General features: G+C 25.9%; 1 protein-coding gene across 6 annotated transcripts in view; it reads left to right on the top strand.

Annotated features, from left to right (window-relative positions):
- The window catches only part of LOC132929159 (cell adhesion molecule Dscam2), a 68,338-nt gene that overhangs the window by 24,278 nt on the left and 25,192 nt on the right, over window positions 1–18,868 (top strand). Inside the window, exon 2 of one of the 6 annotated variants that reach the window (XM_060994295.1) lies at window positions 9,772–9,868. The exons of 4 other annotated variants lie outside the window; for them this stretch is intronic. The gene's annotated coding sequence lies outside the window, so the exon portion shown is untranslated. Of the gene's footprint in view, window positions 1–9,771; window positions 9,869–9,894; window positions 9,914–18,868 lie in introns of those variants that run through there. One more of the 6 variants, XM_060994296.1, reaches the window with a different exon arrangement.

Below are 18,868 nucleotides of genomic sequence, written 5' to 3' on the forward strand. Positions count from 1 at the left end.
CTCTTAAATGTCTGCATGATATTATTTTGTAGTAACTCTAATAATTAGATTTCATCTTTATGTGCACACAGTGTTAGGTTCTTGATTTCAAATCAATACAAAATAAATTTAACAACTGGTGGAGGAGTATAGTACCGATAATTGCAGTATTGCGAACGATTTGTGGTTTGTTTGATAAATAATGAGTAGTTGAGCAAATTATTACGTAGTGTGGTTTGCATTATCACCACAACTTTGGTTAACCTTAGTATTGTTTCTAGGTTTTTTGTCTAGATTACACTCACTAAAAAGTTCAATATTTACCAGTAAACAAAAAAAAATATATTACATGTTAAAAATAAAAAAATATTAATGCTCATTAAGCTAATAAATAGTTCCCATGATACTTCATGCTATTTAGGTTTCAAATACTTTTTATATAATTATCATTCATTTGAGATCAAATTTAGTTTTTAGATTTTACATTTATACAATTGAAAAAGATAAAAAACAAATAATGATAAATTTGAAATGTTGAATTGAGTGTTGAGCTGTTGGACTGATCTCATAAATTGTTGATTCTATACATATTAAGTTATATTGTTTAAATGATCTTAAGCTATTGGATTATCGATAGCATAATATTCTTGGTAGTAAACTTAAAAAATTATGATTAAAAAATAGTATCATTAATTTATCTGGATAAATGTTTCTTCGTAAAACTATTATCTCATTAGATGTTATAAAATATTGTAAAACATGTAATTTTAATTTTTAGGAATAATTAATGATAATTGAATCTTATTAAAATAGGATGTATTACAATGTATTATATTATACAGGGTTACTTGGGAATAGTATTAAGCCTGCTACCATCGAAAGATTTATGCTCCGAGTTAATATTATAGACTATCTATTTTAAATATTAGATAATATTTATTATTTATTAATATTAGAGTATTATATGTATTTTATTTGTATCATTTATATTAATAGTATTTTATTATTTACTCATGTCTAGTCAATCTATTATTTAAAAAACCTATTTGTTGTTATTAATTAATGGACATTGTTTAACAAAGAAATTGGAGAAGTTAAAAAACAAGAGTATTATTATTTTTATAGAACATTTTACTATGTTATTAGTTTTATTTATATATTTTTTCCTATATGACACATAAAATATACTACATCTATAACAAGATCCATCTATTAAATTATTTTAACATTGCTGCATTATATTACTATATAGAAAAATGATGTACATTATAAAATACAATCTTTAGTTTTATGTCATTTTACTTATCTAATAATAACGTTTTCTTATTGACATGTACAGATTTATCATTAATAAAGAAGATATATCAAATAATATTCTTGCACACCATTATATTTTTCGTTGATAGAAAAGTGGTAATAATTCGGATTCATTATTATTTTTTAACATTGCAATTCGCTCTTTTGAATAAGTAAATAATATTGTATAAATAATCATTTTATTAGTAAAAAGCAGATAGAGAGACATAATTATAATAATATGTTCGTTGTTTATGTATTGTAATTATCTAATAATATGTGTAATGTATAATTATTAAAAGAGATGATTTTTATGAATAAATATGCATTTTAATAAAAAAAATTAAATATGAAGATTATAATAAAAGTAAGAAATGAACATTCTTATATTTTAAACTACTTTTTTAAATATTATTTATAAACAATTAATTTATATTTATTTCAATTCATCGTTAATATCTTCATCGGGAAGATTAAAATAATTATTACTTATTGCCCTGACAGGTCTTTTGTGAGCTACAGTGAACGATTAGGCAATGTCATATTCATTACATACATTACTAATAAATTATTATTAAATACACGTGATCTAATATTTATTTTTACATTACAATTATTATATGACAAGATACTGCTGTGTATCTAACATACACGTTTAAAGGAGTTCTATTAGTTCTAGAACCTGTAACATATTCTAAAAACAATTCATAAATGAGATGAATATAATTTCCATTAATAAATGATCGATGTATATTACCTTCCCAAATCTAAAAACCATCATTATTGCAATTCTTACTTAGGACAAGGACATTTCTTAGATGTGCACTATCGCCAAGATTGGATGCTAAAAAATATGGCCCATTTGCGATGTACGACATAACTTTTCATCCATAATACTTTCATTAAGGAATTCTCGACACAGTCGCTGTAATATTGTATCATCATTCCTGTCACGCGATATTGATTTTGATGTTAATTTTGTAACTGAATAAAATGTTCTCTCATATCGATCAATCAGTACATAATCTGCTCCAACAGTAGCTTTCGGGCAACAAAATGTGTACTTTGCCCACTCAGACATAAGTGAATGACATGGCAGTAAATTGAAATAATTTATGTCAGTGTTTGGTTCAATATACTTCGACACCACCATTGCAATGTATGATCGCAAATTAGTTCTGGCGTGTATAGAATTTGTGATTTTCACATTAAGTAACTTAGAAATAATAAAACAAAAGTGATTTTTATATGAATATTACTTATTTATAGCTATAAGAAATTACGTTTTTAATTGAAATTGCAATTTCAGTACAGTAGTACAGTACTATAAATGTAATGTTTCAAATAAATAACGATAGTCCGCTATACACTAACATATGTTACAGTCATGGGTCGCGTATATCAATTAATAATCATTAATTTAATAAATTGTTTATAATATTCATAAAATGATAATAATAATAATAATCTTACATACCTACTACAACACCTATTATTGGAAAGTGCGCATCATGATAATATGATATCAGTGGTAATAATCATATACTCCAACACCTAAGTAAATAAGGTCATAGAGATCAGATATATACCTAGTTGTATTAAAAAAAATTAAATGATGGAAAAAAAAAGCAATAGTATATTTTAAGTTTATATAATATAAGCTCCATTCCACTGTCATGGTACTTAGATTGATTTTATTGAAACTTATTATAGAAACAATCAATTATTTTAACATATTACTTTTTAGAGTTTATATTTTATAGATATGAACCCAGGTCCTATGGTTACCTAGACTCTGGAATTATATGAATAATAACAAAAAAATTTGTTAAAATTCAAAAATTACACTCTCCTGATGGAATTAAATATTGCAAATTACTTAGTTTGTTATATATATCTTATAATATTTATACAATTGAATCTTTTAATATAAGGCAATATTTTTTTATCATAGTATATTTTTAAGATTACATGGAAAATATTAAAATGTAAATTTAATCAAAAATATATTTTGAAGAAAAAAACAACATAAGTAAGCCAGAGCCTGTACAATTGTATTCTCTATTAACTCAGTAACCTATAAATAATTATGACCAAATGAGATAATTTTTTTTCTTTGTATTTCGTGTCTTAACAATAATTACAAAGTATTGTAAATGAATAGTGGTATTTTATATATAAATATATGTTTATTCAAGTGAGTCACGAGAGTGTATACAAATTACTAATTAGTGTTATTGCAGTAATATTATGTACAAGGGTGCAGGAGTCACGCATGGCGTTTAATGCCATTAATAGGGGATCCGCAAAGTTATCTGATCAGACAGATGTTACAGCGGACTAATGTAATTATCGAATTCACACCGTATGCTGGTTCATAAAAAAAAAAAACAGTAAATCAAATGGTGAAGTTACAAATTATCTTTCAAATGAAATTGACTTATACAAGCCATATCATTTTTTATTTAACAAAAAATTAAAAAAAAAAAATCATATATGATGGTGAAAGTTCAAAATAAAACATATAACATACTTTGTATTATTATACAATTTATTATTATTTATTATGCGTTGGAATTTAACAAAATATTTAATTGAAATAATTTTTCCAACATTCAAATTAAAAATATTAGTTTTTATCATTTTATTATATTTGTTGTAGAATTCGTAAGTTTGAAGTATTCTCAGAAACCTATATCAAAACAATGTTTATAATTTTGATTTTTAATTATTCACCACATTGTTCGTAAATTTGGACTATTAAAATCTATCAATTTTATAATTAAAATTATTAGTTGTTTTGAAGTGTTATAATAACTTTTTTGTTTTAATAATTATGTTGTTTCTTAAAAGATAAAGTAAAATTGTTATTAAATGTTATAACGAGAAATATAACAATAACATTGCAGCAGTATTTGAACTTTTTTCATTTTATATTATGATATATAATCTAGTTGTAAATAATATAGTTTATGCTAATAATAATAAAATAAATTGATAATTCGATACATAAGTATTCTAAAAGGATCCTAAATCGTGGTTATTTACTTATTTAATATTATATCATATATAATTATAATTTTAAAATAAAACCTAAAGTTTATTTTTTATTTTTATAAACACTGAAGATTACATATTTTGCATATTATCTATTTTAACGCGTAATAACAATATATTATCAAAATTACACAAACTCATATCTCGATAAACTCTTAATTAACCGAATAAATTATCTGATAAAAATTGTTTTCATTTTATAGTATACATAAATATTAATATTACATCCTCTCTTAATAAAAGTAATAAGACTAATAATTAAAAAATAATTCAGTGTTGTATATTTACGAGGGAGCCCAAACACTGGAACGTGACCTATCATTTTTTTTTATACTTTATAATACTTTTGAAAGGTTTTTAATTATTAACGAATATGACTGACTTTTTACATATACAACTTTTCCTTCGTTAGTTTTTAGGGAAGTAAATTTGTGTAATAAAATCGCATGACATTATTTTATCAACGAACTTTATATTAACGTACATATATTTTCTACAGCTATAATACATGAATACCTACTTTTATTTATGATCCTGTTCACTCGAAGTGGCACGTGCAGCATGATTGTGTTTGTGGAGTTTTTTAAACGATCGGCTTCACTTTAATTAGTTGTGCTAAAATAAAATGATATATTTTTATATTAATACCATGTTGTATACTCAGTATTGATAGTTAATCAACGAATGTAAATCCTCTTTCAAGCTACCACTGTGAAAAAACTTAATATTATTGACTATTATTAATATTAATATTATTATTATTGTTTTTTATTAAAAATTACTTAAGCGTTTTATACAAAAATGGATAATTTATTCGTGCAATCGCCTATGAAATGGCTTCTTAAAGCTTAATCCAAAATTGTTCAATGTCATTACAAGGCACGTTCATTACAGTTTACCAAACATGCTTATCAACTATGTACATAAAATATACGCTCGTGACAAATTGTAGCAGTTTCTGCTGAGTAAGTAATCCCCGTGTGGCCGTATTGCAGTCATAATTATCATGCATAGGCAATATAATGAGTTACTTTGTGCAAACAATAAGTATAAAATCGTGTTTTAATTAACAATAATGCCATAATTTAATCGATATAGTTAGTATGACGCAAAAACATTTATTAATAATAATGTTTAAGCACATGTTCATTCTTACATAGGACTGAAAATTATTATTTTTTGATACATATTAAGACGATCTGTTCAAAAAATGAATTTATAATAAATACCAACTGTAGGTATTTTATTAATTATTTATGGTTAGTGCGTTTATATATTATAATAATACTAGTATAATAGTGAATATATAACTTAAATTCCGTATATATATACAATTTATAAATAATGAATGTGAATTATATTAGGAACCTATACAATAGAAAATAATAATATTAAGACTTATGTTTTCATTAAATATTTTAATTTTGAATTAGACATACGCAACATATTGCAAAATATATATTTGTATAGATTATTCATATTAAATTTAATTTACAGCCATTTTACCGATTAGGTTTATTAGAAAATCAAACAAGAAATTTAGAAAACAGTGTTTGAAAATAAATATTTTATTTTTGTGCCATTTTCTAACTAAATATCATTAAAAACAATATTTTTTGGAAATATTTTATTGAATAAATGTATTTTGGGAAAAAAATTATTATCATTTATAATTTATAAAATATTATCTTATTATTATCTTATCTGAAGTATAGTATATATATATACTATTACAATATAGAAGCATTTTTTACAAGCATATTCATCAATAACATATATTATAATATAAATAATACCAATAACCACATATTATATAATATATTATATATCGATGGTATTTATAATTTGTTTTTTTTTACATGAATTGTAATATAACTATATGATTATATATATTTATATGAAATTGTGTACATATATTATTATGAAACTGAAATATGTAGTAATAAAATAGTAAGCAAGTAACATTTATTCTCATTAAATGCGTAACTGTACATATATGTAAGTGCAATTTATACGTTTCTGTAATATCAATATATTATATATTTAAGGACGTAACACGTAAGGACAATGATATATTTTATTTGATTTATTGCACGACAGTCAGTATTTTTTTTTACTAAAATAGATTGATTGTAAACTATTCTGTGTAAAATGTCAGCTTTATATACATTGTATGTTTATTATTTGAATTTTTCTGTTTTATTAATTGATTAAAATAACTGGGATTTTTGGTTTTAAAAACTCCTTTTTTTAAGTTAATATTTTATTCATTGTTCAAAACTTTCAAATTGCATTTTTCACTAACCACTAACCAATCGTTTAATGCTTAAAACATATAATTAATAGCGATAATAAAGTCATGGAAAGACCTTAAACAACAATAACAAACTCTTTTAAAGTTATAAAAGACAACGGGTTTTCATAAAAAAATAAGTATTTTCAGACAAAATGTGATATCATTAACTCGGTTTTACGTTTCGTTTATTCCAGCAAAACTTACTAAAGTTTTTACATTTCCATTATAATTGGTTTTCCTACTAAATATATCAGCATAAACGTTATTCATATATATATTATACATGCATATAATATATTACTTAGATATGATGGGAGACAATATTGTAAAGAATATTTTAATGCATGTACTCGTATATAAATTAAATTTGTCACGAGCAGCTAACTTTTTGAAACAGTTTCTTGTCAGATTTTAAGTTTAATTAAATAGATTAAAAATGTAATTATTTTTTTTTAAATATCGATTAATAAGGTTTTTTCGAAAAGAATAACTTAAAAATTAATTATATACACATGGGTAAATGAAAACAAAATATATATTTAATATAAGGTATATGGTGCACCATTCAAGTAAGAAATTTGATGAAAAAAACTGAATTTATAATATTATTACATTGGTGTAATTTGGTGATACATTAAATAAAACGTATAATATATATATAAGGGATAAGTAATTACTATAATATTGTAGTTAAATAACTTAAATATGATGTATTTTTATAAATAAAAAATAATTAAGTATTATAAGTTGTCGAGAACGATAGCATATATCAACAAATATTTTTATAGTCGCCTTAAACCGAGTGAATAAATTTATACAATAAAAATCATCGAAAAGAAGCTGATTGTATATTTAAAATAAGTATTGAGATTCCAAAAGTTTGCCAAAAAGTCATCCAAGAACTCCGTGATTGTTTTTATTTTTTTTTATCCTTATTTTTTCCCACTACCTTTATCTATCTTTCTTTTACTTGTCAGCCTTATATACAGTTTTGTACGTACACGCAACGTTTTTAAAACTTATTTATTCCTATCCTCGTTCCAGAATATCTTAAATTCTCGATCAATATTACCATTTGGCTCGCAAAACCAACAAAATTCTCTCGGTTGAATACTGACTGGCCAAACTTTTAAACTTTCAGGTAAAAGTGGAAAAAACAGTTTGAAGTTTATGACTGTTTTTATGACCTCGTATGTTTTTTTATTCTTTTAATACTTTACTACGTATATAAAACGAATTTATTTAGTTTTAGAAATTGAAATCCGTCTAAAATATGCGCAATTATATTGGGCAATAATATAATTTATTTATGCAACCAAATTGGTACCTAAGTTTATGGATTTTTCTGAATTGAATCATTATTTACTTATACTATTTAACTATAAGTATCATTTAGCTTTGGATATAAGTTTTCCTGTCAATCGATTACTTAAATTATAAAAAACAAATTTATGATTTTAGGTAGGTACCTATTACATGATTATAACAGTATTATTAGATCACTTATTACCACAGTGCATTGAAATAGCACATCAAGTCTTAGTGCTGATATATGTAATATCTATTCCTAATATATTTTTAATAAAATTTAATTTTTGTTTAGCTATTTCCTCATTATATTAATTTAATTTGTCATTTTAATCTGGTATTTTTTTCAATTGATGAAAATTGGGCTTTGTATTTACAATTTCTAAAAGTGAAGATAATAGTCTGATATCAAACTACCATCTAATCTAGTATCTCAATTCATTTTCAATATCCTATTTTAGTTTAATCAGCCCAACAATTTTTAAATGTTCTTATTGATAAATTAACTTTTCAATTTAAATACGTAATTATTGATGAACAGCATGGTTTTTTTCTTATAGTTTCACTACTGACAATCTGTCGTAGTTTCAAAACCATATTTTTACACAGTATGATAAATGCAAATTGAAAGTTTTGGTGAGCGGAATGGAGTAGTACGGGGATACTCTGAAAAATATTGGTCAACTACTTCGCTCACCGAAACTTTAAATACTTATAACATTATATAACATACTCTTTTAGTCTTTTGAATTTCGATTTTTATGTACTTACCTATTCAAATACTCCGAAAAACATTTTGCTTCAGAATACGAAATTAAAAATATATTTTGCCGTTTAAAAAAGTAAAAAACTTAAAAAAATATATTAAAAATGTTGTTTTATTTTGTCCAGAAATTATGTAAAAAAAAACATTATCAAAAACATAAAAAAAATAATAAGATTATGAAATAATGGGTGTTTCTTGATAAAAAATCACCCTATATACTTACTTTAAATTATATACATAATATTATATTTCATTGTTTTCATTGTTCGATTTATCTTAAAAAACCTTTTATAGGTATACATTTTTTCATTAAGTATTATAAAAGTTGTATTTTTTTCACAAAAATAAAGAATTTATAAATGTAGGCTAGAAAATTGAATATTCATTATGAACCAATACTTTAGTATAAAACATAGGTGATAAATTAATATTGTGTTAGTGCTATGTAAAATGTCTCTTTTCGGTTGCTCAAATAAATAAATGATAAAATAAAGTTTTAATTTTGATTGAAATAGATAGATAGATAGTTTATAAGATTAAAACATATATATACATAGAAAATAATGTAAATTCAAATAATAATAATGATAAAAATTATGTTTTTATTAATCAAATTTATTAATTTGATAAATAATTCACGAAAAATTGTATTTTTAATTATTTACAATATTTTCCATCAAGTCAGTTTTCCATATTTTGTTGTTACTTTATTAAACTAGTTATCATTATAATGTATAATTATTAAAATGTTTAAAAAGTGCTCAGATTGTGGTAAAAAGATGTTATTAGATCGTAAGTACCTTCTTCACTATCGTATTTTAATGATAAATCATAAAAGTAAATCACAATAAATTTGTATTTATCTTGTTAAAACTAATTTAATTTATACTTATTAATAATTATCAATTTAAATATTACAATAGAAGATTATTATGTTAGAAAAATGATAAGTATATATATAAATCTGTGAAATCGTATTATTCATAGTAAAATGTTACTAATCTTTACTCTATAGCATTTATTCATATGATTGTTATGATTGATCTTGAGTCTATACTTTTAATTTTAGATGGTTGGAAATCGTTATAAGCCTATATGACCATTCAAAAATATAATAAAAGAAACGGTCAATCAGAATTTCGAGTGGAACAAGTTACACTTTGCTGGTCAGTATTGTCAGGATTTTTTTCTTTGACCATGCACTTACTAGGGTAAGTTAGTAAAAAGGTTCAGGATCATATTCAAACTATACATATATTATTATATATACAACAAAACATTTAAAAAGTTTGTTGAATATCAAATTTCTATCGTTAAAAAATTCAAAAAATAAATAGAAATATAATATAATCAATTGAATAAATGGGACTAAAATATAAATTATAATAGAGCTGTTACAATGTATCGTCATTTTAACAGGATTTTTATTGAATAATTATTTTTTGTTATTATAAATAATTTTCTTCAAGAAGCTAAAAAGTTCAAATGAATAGGTTATTATTCGTCATTGTTGAAAAAAATACACTTTTTATTATACTCATGAATTTGTATTGAAAATAGTAATTAAATTGTATACCTACTTTTAATGCAAAATTGAATTTTTACAATTTATTATTGTTATGTGAGCTATCTAGTAGATTTTTTTTGAATCCATGTTTAAAAATCAACTGTTTAAAACTTTAAAATTTCAATGTGAGGTTATTTATCATGTCATTTATTTAATTTGAACGTTATAATATAATATAAATTATGCAATAATGTTATACTGTGTAGCAGCGTTTCTCTAAGTGTGGGTCGTCGATTAATTTTTGGCGGGTCACGAACAATTTTTTGAATTATATAGATTCCAAGAAATTTATGTTAAATTAAATATTAAATATACTTATATTATTATAGTTATATAATACTAAAAATTACGCGGGTAATAAATAATAATTCGTCGTATATTTGTTTATTATACAACGGGTATATTAATACGTCGTTATCCGAAGAATTCAGCGATAAAATACGATAAAGTTACAACTACTTTTTGAAAAGTGAAACCATGTGGGTCATGAAAAATTTTTCGTGGCAAATTTGGGTCGTGGTTCTAAAAAGATTGAGAACCGCTGCTGTATAGTGTATAGTATTATATAATTTAAAATGTTCTTAACTTTTGAAGTTTTCAAATATTTTCAACAGAGAAATTTTGAACTTGTAATAAACTGTACATCATTTTTTGATCGTACAGATTTTTATTATAATAGTTATTATAAATTTTTATGATAATTGTTAAATTGAGTAACTAAAATAATAAAAAATACAGAAGCTCACTCTGCTGAATAGTAGGTTTTGGGTTTATTGTCCTTGAATAGAACCAAAGGATGATTCGGGAAACAAAAACAAAATACTTCGAAATAACCGCTTTTTTTAAAAAAAATATGTTCTTTGGTACCTACTTATCTAGATAGGTACTAAACATTATTATTTCATTACACATTTGACTTTTAATAATGAGGTAAAAAATTCAGTATAAATTCATAAATTTATTTTTATAGTTAAATACAGTTATGTACTAATATATTATATACTGTTTAATATATATAACAAATTAATATGATAATTTCATGAATTGTTTTTAAATAGGTATAGGTAATCGCATGTTCTATCTTCTATGTAAGACTATTTAATTTTACTTTTAAGTTGTTTGATAGCTTAAAAAAAATCTATATTTTATGTCTTAGTATATTATTTTATTAAAATCCATATTCCTATAAGCATGAGGCATTCATATTTCAAATGTCTAAAATAGCTAAAAATAATCTAAACATTTTGAAATAATTGGTTAAAATTTCAAATCCTTACGAATATTTTTGAACATAAACAAAATTGATTTTGTAATGTTAGTCAACTGGTGTTGCGTTTACCCAGTTTTTCTTAATTTCTATTAAGTTTTTCTATATTATAATAGTACTGGGAATTAATTACGTAAATTCCAAAGTGCTAACTAGATAAACCTTTTTATCGAAAATAGTCATCAATGTTTATGATTGAAACATATTTTCTTCTCCAAAATAAAACTTCAGATAAAAGAAAAACACAAATAATGGCAATACCATAATAAACTATTACATTTTGTATTCCTCATTCCGCTCAGAATCTACGTTAAATTCTAAAAATAATACAAAATTTAAGGGAAATTAAATGATTAGACATTTTTTTCATAAGTCATATTCAATCAAACAACCACAATAATTTCCATAAAAGCTGTAAATCATTTTTTTTTTTAAATTTATAACGTTTAAATTTTTATATAGTATAATATCATCCTATATTATAATAAACTATACGTGTATATTACTGTAATGAAATTAATTTATTCAATTCACAGAATAGTTAATAGTATAAAATAAGATTACATCAGGTTCTTATAATGTTATTTTAACTATTTACATATAATTTGAATGACCCGGTGTATACACAAATTGAACACGATTTTACATAGCTTGAAACACAAAATTATCAATGTTGAGCCAAGAACACATTGTGTACTCGGAAGTCATTTGGAGTAGTGCCCAACGTGACGATCTAATATGCATTTATAACTCGAAAGTTTAAGATTCCTATCTATTTTACTGTATTTGGTCATTATGTAATACCGATTCATTTAAAAGCACAATTACCTTGTAAAATATAGGAGTACAATTTACAATATAAACCGTTCGGACGTGTATAGTATAGGTACGCTGCAGATATAATGCGTCATTATTCTTCATATTATACGGATGTTGTGTGAAACAAGATTGATGTTTTTTCGATTAATTTATTGCCTACAGTAAAATAAAACGAAAAGGTTTGCCGAATACGCGAAAACGTCGTATATAATATGTACGATATTCAATCTCATTAATCCTCGTATTTCAAATGTGCCCATTATGTAAGTCTTGTTTGTACGAAAATAGTTTGTTCTAATATATATATTGTTAAGAAAAAATAATCACAAAATATGTCATTCAATTACTACTACTTATATTTTCAGAGCATAATGGTATAATAAAATCTATTAAATATAGTAAATATTTTTTTTTAAAAAATGTTGTGTTATACCTATTATAATATTGACTTCACAAATTATGTAAAAAAATTCAAAAACATAAATTTACAGAAAAATATATCTTTTAAATGTTAAAAAAATCACGAATGAATATTGTAAATATTGTAATATATTGCACGTACAAAAATGTATGTATATTATAGCATCGTGGTTTCCGGACGATTATACGATAATAATTGTTTTTGTATTCGTTTTCAAAATTTTCCGCGTCGTTTAACCATGAAAAGTCAAAAGTCAACTTGCCTGCTCATGCAATAACAATAATAATAGTAATAATAGTAATAATAATAATATGTTCTAGTGTTTACGAGACAACGGCGCCGCTAGCTTTTGTATAAACAGTGCGCGTTTCTTATATATGTATAATAAAATATAGTTATATATGTACACATGTCTTATTTTCCCGTCTTCCGACTCGACGCGTACGCGTGTCGGTGCACTATGGAAGGACCATGTAACAGGCGATAATTATTACCATCATTACCATAATAATACGCGTACGTATATATCATCGTACACGCGCAGTCACGTGTCACGAGCGCGATCACGGTGACTATATATAACATATAATATTAAAATGATCTTAAAAACGTCGTCCTGTTTTTTTCTCCCTATATTTTTTAGGTCCCGAGTGGACCACCGCGTATTTCCGTTTTTCCGCAATATTAACACATCAAAACGAGATTGCACGGTGGCCCGTTTTGTATATATATATTTATAATTATGATCCATACGACATCTCAGCAGCAGTCTATACATAATACATATATTATATAAAACTACTGCTGTTGTTGTTTTATGCAGCTGTTGTATGTAAATAATAATAATATTTTAATTGGCGCGGTAGGCACTGTATACGAGGACGGAGGTTTTTTTTTCGCCACCGTCTCTCATCGTCGCATTTGTTTCCTTTATTATTATTTTCGTTTTATTCTTTATTATTATTATTTTTTTTGCTTTGTTTTGTTTTTTTTTTTTTGCGCCATCGTCTATTAGGCGGCCGTCAGCTTCACTGCACTCGACGGCGGTGGTTCCGACGGTGAGAGAAGCTGTGGGGGGTGATGTGGTGGTACACGCATTATTACGCCAAGTCTGCTCCGGCGGCGGCGCACGTCGACGTTGTGTTTATACGTCACCGCGGAGTAAGAGAGGGCGGACTAAAAAAAAGAAAAAAATCGAACAAACGTATAAATAAATGAACGAGCCGTGCGCATGTATAATAATGATCGGTGGGCCCGGCAGCCTACCCCGATGATAGTTGGTGGGGGTGACTGAGTTGGTGTAGTTGGTGGCGGTGCATAGTGGTGAGCCGGCAGTCGCGGGATGGCGGGCGCGGATGCTGCGTGACAACCACCGCTGCCATCGCCGCCGACTGTCCCTATTCCAAATTGCTAAGAATCAACCGTTGTGTCCGCAAAGAGAGAGACAGAGTAACTATTAGCTATAGCTATGGCAGACGTCTCTCTTTCGCGTCGCGCAGATAACCCGTCATGCATACAATTCATATATTTATCTACAATATAGATTCTATTTATAACATGAAAATGCGTGTGTGGGTGTATGTGTGCAGACTTGTATAATAAAATATATATACTGCAGAGCTTCGGTGGTCCATGCGCTTACTGTATCTACTGTTACTATACCTATATAATTCAAATAATACAGATGAATATTCAAATTTATAATTATTTATTTTATATTCCTACACGTTGTCATACAGTATTTGTTGTTTTTCTTACAACACACAATTATATTAAATTATTCATTACACTTTTGATGCATTTTATTACGCGTTTTCTGTGAGTTTCAATGGCGCATAATCTTATTCTTCTTTAAAATATCGTACGGTAACGGCTGCACGAATGGAAATCACGTGTCACGACGACTCGTGCATCACAATCATCCATTTCGGGGCAAAAACTCTAGTGTCCGACGACGCTTCCGTTCCAAAGTCATCTCGACGACGACCACCAGACGTCGGATACGGATCTCGCATTTTTTCTGTTCCCTGTAGACAGCGGCGTGTCAGTGTGCAATGAGTAAACATATATATTTATTAAACTCCACGTGTATTTCGATCCATCTCTGCGTGTGGAAGCATCTCAACCCCTACAGAAATCAGGCCATTTGAAAGGTTTTCATTTCCGGTCTCGCTATGTATACCCGACCACCGACGACGGAATAATCGTCACGTCGTCGCCGCAGTCGTGCCGTTATATATATATATATAAGCACGGCGGTAGCGCAGTAGGTATTATATTATACCAGAGTGTCAGTGATTTTCTTATCTCATCCTATGCCCCCCCACAATACAGTATGTATACATATAAATACACAATCGGTAAACTTTGTCATAACTTATTTAATAATTATTGTAATACGACCGCGGTACGAGGCGATGTTATAGCCTCTGCGGTTGAAGTTTCTGCCGGATCTCGTCCGTATAGCGAACGCACGTATATAATATAATTCCGGTACAGTCACCGCGGTTCCACTCAACACTATATATATATGCATGTGATATATCATAATATTATAGAACGCATTTTGACGGCGAGTGTAGACGAGCGATAACACTGAACAACGACTAATCGTCTAACAAGAATACCTAGTCTCTCGGGTCTATTTCGCCCTCCTCACCCTTCCGTGTCATCATTCTAAACCACTTTTGAATTCCAAACCAGAACAAACTGACGTCAGGCATATACTATAGTGTAATAACTGGTATTTCGTGTTAGTTCGTGGAATAATTTTGAATACCTTTAAATAATATAAAACCTCCCTGGGACCTAAATTCAAATTTTATACAAATATACAAATATGTAATTAGAACGAGTTATCTTAAATTTTGATGATAACTAAAGATGCTGTACTCTAAATTTCAAATTTAATTCAATAAAATCGAAATGTTTGATTACAAATTGAACACGAAACTGATATTTGCAATACCCAGTAGAACATTTTCAAAGTTTTTATATAAATAAATGTGTATACGTATTGAATAGAATATAAATAACTCAAATATAACATCAAGATATATAATGAAAAAACTCTTAAAAGTTCGTTGTAAATCTATTTTGTATTCAATAAAAAACAATATCTGATATTGTCTGTCATCGTTATTGTTTTCAAACTTCGTTTAATAAAAAACACTATGATTATATATCTTTAGTATATTGTTTTATATACAATATAGAACATTGTTCGATTTTACGTTTTATGTATATAATGTGATGTATACTATTGTTAAAATGTACATTATTATGTATTTGTTATAATGAGTGACGACGTGTATCTTATATATAAATTTATAAATATAATGATTGTTCATTATATTTTGTCACTACGGAGGAATGGTAAATGTGAATATTGTTAAGATTAATAACACATATTTCTTTATTTCTTACTGCTTACTTATTATTTTATGTTTTTTAGTTAAACAAAACTGTTTTAAAATGTAAGTCGCTATTTTAAATGCGTATAAATACTGACATACTGTCATACAAATAAATTAAATATTTAAAAAAAGAAAATTGTTCCTCTACGCAGAAATGTAGCTATATTGCCTATACAATACTCCGTATAACAAAAAAAACTAATTGAAAATAATAGCTAATACTGCATTAATCAGTGTGGATAACTCACATCGCTTCGCTCAAATAATAAACAAGAGGATAAAAGGTTAATAAACATGAAATGTTTTTATAATTAAATGCTATATTTGATGAAATACTTATATAATTATGTATGATGCATATTTGACGTATGTGCCATAAATATAACACTTACCCTAAGACTTAATTTTACAAAATATTACGAAATTTTATTTTATTTCTGATGCCATACACTTTTTAATAGTATCAATTATTATTCGTAATAAATAATAAGTAAGTTAGATGGAGTATAAGTTATTATTATTATTTACGAATAAAAAACCTTGTGGTCTAGCTGTTGCAACATATATTACAACGACGTTTATGATTTATTGGCGAGAGACTTATAATTAGGAGAGGAACAGAATAACATAAAAAACGAGAAGGTATTTTCAAAAGAATTTAAGATAGTAATATAAAAGAGTCTATTTTACTATTTATTCAATTTATAAATATGCATATAAATTATTATAATAATATACGCATATATATAATTTATTCATTGATCTTCCGAACAAATGTTCCGCACTTAAAAGTTTAAAATATATTCACTGTTCGGCGTTCGTAGTGCATTTGCATCCACCAATCACCACAACGTTCACGTAATATTATTTGGATATATCCTTCAGTGAGAGAATTCATTTTAATAAGATATAGTGGCACTTCCGCACTGGTAACTTTAAGCCGCGACCATGTCGTCTTAGTATAACAAAAGGTGGGCGTGCGACGCCTTCGATCTATAAGTATAAAAGTCGCACATAATATAACTTTTGAATCGTAAACATTTGTATAACTGACTACACTTTGTTGTTCACACAATAAAGATACATAAAGTCCGATGATATGACAACTCAAACTAAACTTTACTGCCAACAAATATGTGTTGGTGGGTTGGATACTGACTCGTACTATTTTGTAATATATATTATAGTAGAATAATAAATTTTATATTAATATTCAGTATTATTTTGCTATGTTATGATACGTAAAATCTATAATTAGCAAAATATATATTTTTAAACGAAACATAAACAAATAATAAGTACATTCTATAGTAAAATAATAGCTATATAATATTTCCTTTGAGAATTTTTTTATTTAAATCAGCGACTACGTATATTTATTTATTTTTCAAGTTACGTTCAATGACCGAAGACCTACAGACCACCCACAAGTAATAGTCTGTACCTACTATAATACTCATTTCCATCAATGTAGATTGATTCTAAGAATTCTATTTGTATCAGTATACATCAGGGGCCGAGGGAGCTGGAAAAGCTCTCGGTATACTTAATTGATGATTGATTCAAATAAATTTTACAAACTATAAATTAAAAAAAATATGTGTATTAATAAAATAATTTTTTTAAATTTTTTATCATGATTGACGTCATTAACTAATGAAAAGATTGTCTATAATAGCTATACAATAATTTTTAATTTACATGCTACATATGAATACAATTTGATATTTTGGATATAAATAATGAAATATTATAATTTCTATGGTTCATAAAGTATAGTTTTAATAAAAATAATGTCAAAGCTATTTTTGAAACTCTTGATTATCACATAAATTAAAACAACCCAAATCATTTTCTTCATTTAAATTTTTATCTAATCCAAACAGTTGTATCTAATATCAATTGATTTATTATTCATGAGGAAAGGATCAATATACATGCTCACGCAAGGGGTTAAGAGTGAAATGTTTCTTCATTTAGACTTTCTTTATCTATTAATTACTCAAAATTATTGTAAAATTAAAAATTCATGTTTCACAAAATTAGTTTTTGTATGACTTAATTTTTTATGCAAGGTAAGTTAATTTCTAACATTAAAATATACAATTAGCTAATATACAATAAGTATAATGAAAACATAGTTACCACCATAATAATAGATTTCTTCATCCGCATACATTGTCTCTGTCTTACAAATATACAACTTCGTAAATACTGTTTCATGCAGGCAAGATCCATCTAGGCTGTAGCCAAGTAAAAAACCAAATTTTTAGACTAGAAAGAGGAGATTTTGGACTGTAACACATCGTTTTTGTATTTTTGACACAAAAGAAAGTATTCAAGTTTGAAAAACACAACAAATAATTTTAAAACGATGAGAACTTTTTTCGTATTAATATTTAATGATATCGAAAAATTAAAAAAAATGTCGCACAGCCAATGTTTTTTTTTTATAGTGTAAACAATAGTGTTATTTAACTTGGACTATAGCACAAGTGATTCTTGCCCGCCTGAAACGGTTTTAATTATGTTGTAAGTTTGTAAGACGGAGACTATACATGCTTATGAAGTGTCCTTTAAAGTAGTTTACGCAAAAATGTTACTATTAAGTGTTAAAATTTATAATATAAAAATTCATCGTACGTACGATTAATGATATATTATTATAATTAACTA

This window comes from Rhopalosiphum padi, chromosome 4 (assembly GCF_020882245.1).
Source record: "Rhopalosiphum padi isolate XX-2018 chromosome 4, ASM2088224v1, whole genome shotgun sequence".
Classification (NCBI taxonomy): domain Eukaryota; kingdom Metazoa; phylum Arthropoda; class Insecta; order Hemiptera; family Aphididae; genus Rhopalosiphum; species Rhopalosiphum padi.